This window comes from Dipodomys merriami, unplaced genomic scaffold (assembly GCF_024711535.1).
Source record: "Dipodomys merriami isolate MVZ:Mamm:240054 unplaced genomic scaffold, mDipMer1.0.p SCAF_525, whole genome shotgun sequence".
Lineage (NCBI taxonomy): Eukaryota > Metazoa > Chordata > Mammalia > Rodentia > Heteromyidae > Dipodomys > Dipodomys merriami.
The window spans coordinates 116,154-123,339 of NW_027206097.1; positions in this window are offsets into that span (position 1 = coordinate 116,154).

The window sequence follows — 7,186 nt, forward strand, 5'->3', positions numbered from 1 at the left end:
TAAAGATATAAACCACTACATATTTTTGTCATTAGTGACTTGTAGGCCTTTATAATCTGGCATTCAAATTGGGGAAAGAATCTTGACTTTTGAAATACTGCAGAAAAGTTTGAAATATCTTCTTCTCAAGATAATATTGAGTAACGTGGTAGACTTTTCATTCAGTCTTAGAACTGTTTGTGTGCATAAATATGTATTAAGGCATTTTCTTAAATGTACTTATTAAATGTCTCAAGTTTCTGGATATATCCCTCAGAACATCTTGAGTAATTTCTAAGACTGAAATTAATAAATGTAGCTATTGCTCATCTCAGGTTTTCAGAGGGAACAATTAATCTAAGATTTGGTATTTTAACACAGGAGACTTTTTCTTGTTTTAGTTCGGTTTTGTGGTGTCAAAGAATCATGAGACCATCACTCAGTAACTGAAATAAAAAGGCAAAGCATACTAATGATTTCCAATGACAATCATTTGCTGTATTGTACATGTGTAATATAATTTCCATGTTGCTTAGGCACTGCATTTTGGGATGGGGGATGCCAGTCCTGGGGCTTGAATTCAGGGCCTAGGCAACTGTCCCTGAGCTTTTTTGCTCACGGGTAGCACTTTCTCACTTGAGCCACAGCTCTACTTATGCCTTTCTTTCTCTCCTGCCAGGGCTGGCTTACAAATTGTGATCCGCAGATCTCAGCTTCCAGAGAAGCTAGGTTATTAACCTTAGCTACCAGCATCTGGCTGGCACTGCATTTTTAAGAAGGAAAATCCTTTTTCATCAGACAGGTGCTGGTAGGTCACATTTGTAATCCTAGCTATTTAGAAGGCTGAGCTCTGAGGATTGTGGTTCAAAGCCAGCCCAAGCAGAAAAGTTTGTGAGACTCTTATCTCCAATAAACTACTGAGAAAAGGCTAAGTAGTGCTATGGCTTAAGTGGTAGAGTGCTATCCTTAAGCAAAAGAAGCTCAAGGACATTGCTCAGGCCCTGAGTTCAAGCCCCAGGACTGGTGCACACGCGTGCACACACACATACATATCCTTTTTATCTCTAGGTGAATTTTAAACAAGGCTTTATAAACTTATTATGTTTTTCCAGATACACTCAGATTCAAATCTGAAAGTAGGTCAATCTGATTAGTGAGTAATAAAATACATGTTATTTCATTAAATTAAGGGAAGCAAAGTGATACTGCAGATACCCTAGACATATGCTTTGGTAGAAACAGTCACAAGTTGGATTTGTTAGCATCCTGTTAATGTTTTCTTCCTATTTAGTAGCTGTCTCCCCTGGTTTTCAGCCAGTAGTATTTAAAAATAATTAATGGGCCAGACACCCCTGGCTAACATCTGTAATCTTAGCTAATCAGGAGGCTGAGATCTGAGGGTCTATGTTGGAAACTAGCCTGGGCAGGAAAGTCCATCTCCAATTAGCCAACAAAAAGCCAGACATAGAGCAGTGCCTTGAGTGAAAAGCTAAGGGACAGCACCCAGGCCCTGAGTTCAAGCTGTAGTACCAGTGCAAAAATAAAAATAATTAATGGTAGTAATATCTACTTTATACTTAAGATGTGCCAGTTACCTTGTAGAGAGAACATATACAACACAGAATGTCAAAGCAGACAAACCTAGTAAATTGGTTTGTCTTTTCTATTGGTACTAGAAATATTTTAAGTAGTTAATATGAGAATATTAGTAGGGTTTGAAATCAAGACCTCAGGCTTGCTAGGCAGCTCTCTCAACACTGAGCCATGCCTCCAGCCTAACTATCACTCTTTTGAAAATAATTGATTTTCTTTTGTTGTGCTGGTACTACAGCTTGAACTGAAGACCTGGGATGGTACTCTATCATGTCAGCCACAGCTCCACTTTTGGCTTTGATCTCAGCCTCCTGAATAGATAGTATTAATGTTTGAACCATCAGCACCCACTAAGAGTTGTTTTTACTGCTGTCTTAGCTGGGTGCCAGTGGCTCACGCCTGTAATCCTAGTTATTCATAAGGCAAAGATCTGAGGATGTCGGTTCAAAGCCAGCCCAGGCAGGATTGTCTGTGGAACTCTTATCTCCAATTAACCACCAGAAAACCAGAATTGGCGCTGTGGCTTTGACTTGAGGGACAACACCCAAAACCAAAGTTCAAACCCCATGATGGACAAAAAAAAAAATTTTTCTTAATCCCAAGGAAATACATTTCGATTCTCAAACTTGTTTTTCTCTTTTTCCTTTTTTTTTTTCCGCTCCTTTTGTCTTTTATTTTCTTATTTTTTGCTTTTCTTAGGTTTTGTCAATTCAGAGAACTGTGTCTAGTAACTGTGTAGTACCTACTTTAAAAATATTTCTGGTACAGCCGGGCACCAGTGGCTCATGCCTGTAGTCCTAGCTACTCAGGAGGCTGAGTTCTGAGGATCGCAGTTCAAAGCCAGCCCAGGTAGGAAAGTCCATGAGACTCTTATCTCCAATAAACCACTAGAAAACCAGAAGTGGCACTGTAGCTCAAGCAGTAAAGCGCCCTCCTTGAACTGAAGATCTGAGGACTAGTGCCCAACCCCAGAGTTCAAGCTCCATGACTGACTATATATATATATATATATATATATATATATATATAGAGAGAGAGAGAGAGAGAGAGAGAGAGAGAGAGAGAGATTGTACAAATGGGAAAATTTATTAAATAAATATATTAGGTTTGTCTGCTTTGAGCAATATGTATTGAATGTCCTCTTGCCATAGTGACTGGCAAGTACTTTTCATCCATCGGATGAAAACCATAGGAGTCAAGCAAATCACACTGTACATCTTGGGATCAAACGTACAAAAAAATATGTTCATCATTACATAGATGGAGAACAATAATTTATATTTGAAAATTTTAAAACATACTAAGTGCTATTAAAACTTTAACCTATATACTACATTGTATGAAATAATTTTGTTGTTGTTGTTGGTTTTTTTGTCGGTCATGGGGTCTGAACTCGGCCTGAGCACTGTCCCTCAGCTCTTCAGCTTAAGGATAGCGCCCTACCACTTGAGCCACAGCGCCACTTCCAGCTTTTTCTGCTTATGTGGTGCTGAGGTATAGAACCCAGGGCCTCATGCATGCAAAGCAAGCACTCTACCACTGAGCCACCTTCCCAGCCCCTGTATGAACTAATTTTGTAGAGGTGTATTTCTATATTTCTATTTCAGTTAAGGATATTTTCTTTATAGTCTGTTGGTAGTTTTAAGTAAAAGTGCTTTGGAAGTTTGCTGTTGCACTGCCTTTTCATGCATTCTCTAACATGTTTACTGAACTTCTACCCTCTGACACTTTTTTGGGGGGTTGGTCGTGGCATGGGGCTTGAACTCTGGGCCTGGGCACTGCCCCTCAGTTTTTCAGATCAAGGTGAGCACTCTACCGCTTGAGCCACAGTACCACTTCTGGTTTTCTGGTGGTTATTTGGAGATAAGAGTCTCATGGACTTTCCTGCCTGAGTTGGCTTTGAACCTCAATCCTCAGAGTTCAACCTCCTAAATAGCTAGGATTACAGGTGTGAGCCACCAGCGCCTGGATTCCTCTTACAGTTTGTACCCTGCTGGATGCTAAAAACATAGCAAAGAACTAAGGATCCCTGCCTTTAGGTAGTTATGTTTCAATGGCACAGGCAGCATAGGTAAGACAGGTAATTTTAATAGAATGCTAAATGTTAAGAGAAAAAAGTAGGGTAGCACGAAAAACAGAATATGAAGTTGGCAAACAGGATGCCAAAAAGTTGAAGTGACCTTAAACCTGAAGAAATTTAATAATGATGATTTCTAAGGAGACATGAGTAGTATAAAGCTCCTGAGACTGTGTATTTTTAATATCAACATGAATTGCTAGAAATGTTTTTCTTTTACCAAGTAAGATCTAATAACGTAATGCAGCAAAATAAACGCTTTTAACTCCAAGTTATTGAATTTGGTTTAGATCCCTTTCCATTAAAAAGCTGTATCCATAATAAGTACTTTCACTTTGGCCTGTCTAATATCAATGCATGCATATTATAAGCTTAGTATTATAAAGAGATAAGCTATAATAGTTAACAGCTATCAAGTCAAATGTAATGGTGGCAGTGGGGATGAGAAAGTTGCCCTGGTGAGCAGCAGAACACTTTATGTCCCTTAACTGTAAATGGGGTCCTCATGGCACTTTAAAAAGACAATTGCCTAAAATATGATTCAAGTAATTTCCCCCTTAAATTTGTCCTTATGTGTTTGTTAACACTTTGAATTTCTTTAAAGGAGATGTAAGCATTTGGTTTTTCAAGATGTTTGCAAATAAAAAGTTTATACTAGAATTTGTGATCCACTTCACCATGGGTTTTAGGGACAGTGCATTGAAAGTAAGTTTTCCAGTGGCTGCATATTTGAAAATTAGTGTAAAACTAATTTGTATTAATCTTGGAATAATGAAAAAGGAGCAGGTCCAAATATATTGTACCAAGCTGATTTGTCAACTGGCTTTATGCAAAATAATAAAAATATCAACAAGATTCCCGGCCCAAATGGCACTTTACTGGGAATAATATTAGAATGGTTAAAAAACAAGATACTAAAGATAAAACGAATCTGAAGTTCATAAAAGCCAAAAATTTACCTCATAATAGATGTGTTACAAGACTGTTCAGGGCATACCTGGTCATACTAAGAGATCTATTGAAACTATTTACTAAAAACAAGATTTAAAAATGAACTCTGGGCTGGGTGCTGGGGGCTCAGACCTATATTCCTAGCTACTCAGGAGGCTGAGATCTGAGGACTGAGGTTCAAAGCCAGCCCAGGCAGGAAAGTACATAAAATTCTTACCTCCAATTAACCCCCAGAAACCCGGAAGTGGCAGTATGGCTCAAAGTGATATAACCCTGGTCTTGAGCAAAAATGTCAGGGATGCTGTTCAAACAAAAACAAAACCCTCTGACCAGGAACTATGTGTCTCAAGCCTGTAATCCTCCTCAGGAGGCTGAGATATTAGGATCATGGTTCAAAGCCAGCCTGGGCTGAAAAGTTCCTGTGAGACGTCTCCAGGTAGCCACCAAAAAACCAAAGTTTTGCCTTGTGAAGGTTAAAATGTGTTTGTGACTTTAAGTATCACTATTCCACAATACTGTGAAATATGTGAAATTTATGTTATCACCTAATCTCAATTAAAAAAAAGAAGGGATGGGTTAGCAGAGATGGGTGACAATGTTATCAGACACTTTGTACTCATATTACTGTTTTGTAAAATGGGAACTTCTTTGTACAACTGCTTAAAGATAATAAAAAAAAAAACAAGAAAAAAAAAAGAATTCTGGGCTGAGTGCCAGTGGTTCACACCTATAATCCTAGCTACTCTGGAAGGTGAGATCTGAGGATCGAGGTTCAAAGTCAGCCTGGGCAGCAAAGTCCATAAGATCCTTATCTCCAGTTAACCACCAGAAAACTAGAAGTGGCACAGTAGCTCAAGGTGGCTAACTTTGAGTGAAAAAGCTCAGGGACAGTGCCCAAGCTCTGAGTTCAAGCCCAAGACAGACCTCTGACTAGACAGGAACTGATGTCTCAAGCTGTGAAACCCAGAGAAGGGGGTGCAGGGCATCCAATATACATAGGCTGGGTGTTCCGGAGAGGAGAGAGATAGAGAAGGAGACAGGCTGCAAGAGGCCGCAAGAGACACGACTGCTGGAGGGGAGCAGTACCTGGCTTCTCAGACTGAGGAGAGCCCCAGCTGGCAGAGAGGCCTGAGGGAAGCCCAAGCCAGCAGAAAGGCCTGTGAAGAGCATAGAGGCCCTTGAAGAGATCTGTGGAGAGGCCTATGGAGAAGCAGAAAGGCCTGAGGAGAGCAGAGAGGCCTGTGGGAAGGGGAAAAAAGGGGGAAAAAATTGCCCCTTGGAGGTTGCAGCTGCTCCTAGTTCTGAGGTAATCCAGGACAGGACCGTTGCAGACCAACTTATTTAAACTCCTTTGCCACCTTTTACTGTGCCTCTATGGATATTCTTGATCACAGGTCATTACAAAGCCTTAAGTCCTACTCAGGAGGCTGAGATCTGAAGGTTGTGATTTGAAGTAAGCCCAGGTTACTCACCAATTAACTTAAAAACTGGAAGTGGAACTGTGGCTCCAAATTGTAGAGTGCTAGTCTTGAACAAAAAAGTTCAGAGACAGTGCCCAGGCCCTGAGTTCAAGTCCCAAACTGACAAAAATTAAAAACTCAGGATATATTATATGCTACCATAGAGGGATCTCCAGGTTACAGTAAATGAGAAAAGTGAAGTAGAAAATGTACATGTGCAGGGTAAATGTACATCTATGAGTATTCTTCACAAAACAAAACTTGAAACTGATAGCTTCCAAGCAAGTTCCCAAAATACTGTATATCCATTCCTGTCACTGAGACTCTTGAGAGACTTTATGAGGTTAAAATTATTTTCATAATTATACTAAAACTTACAGAACTTTCATTTTGTTTATCCTGACTCTACAGTGGAGTTTTTCATTGTTGCTTGTATAACGGGATTATGCACAAAAGCAGTACTATTTAATCCATCTGTCTTTCAAGCCAGGCATTAAAAATTGCTGATATTAAGCCGGGAGCTGGTGTCTCACACCTGTAATCCTAGCTACTTGGAGGCTGAGATCTGAGGATTGTGTTTCAAAGCCAGCCCGGGCAGGAAAATCAGTGAGACTCTTATCTCGAACTAACCACCAGAAAAGTGAAATGGCGCTATGGCTCTAGTGGTAGAGCACTCACCTTGAGCTGAGGGACAGCGCCCAGGCCCAGAGTTCAAGACCAATGACCTAAAAAAAAAAGCCGGGCACCAGTGGCTCACACCTGTAATCCTACTCAGGAGGCCGAGGTCTGAGGATCGAGGTTCAAAGCCAGCCCCGGCAGGAAAGTCTGTGAAACTCTTATCTCCAATAAACTGCCAGAAAACCGGAAGTGGTGCTGTGGCTCAAGTGGTAGAGCACTAGCCTTGAGCTGAAGAGCTAAGGGACAGCCTGAGTGCTTCAGGCCCAATTGAAGACCTACAACAGACCAAAAAAAAAAAAAAAAGCTGGTATTAGCCAGAGTGGGTGGCAGCTCAGGCCTGTAAATCTGAGGCTGAGATATTAGGATCATAATTAGAAGCCAGCCTAGGCAGAAAAATCTGTGACACTCTTATTTCTAATAAACTACCAAAAAAAAAAAAAAAGCCAGA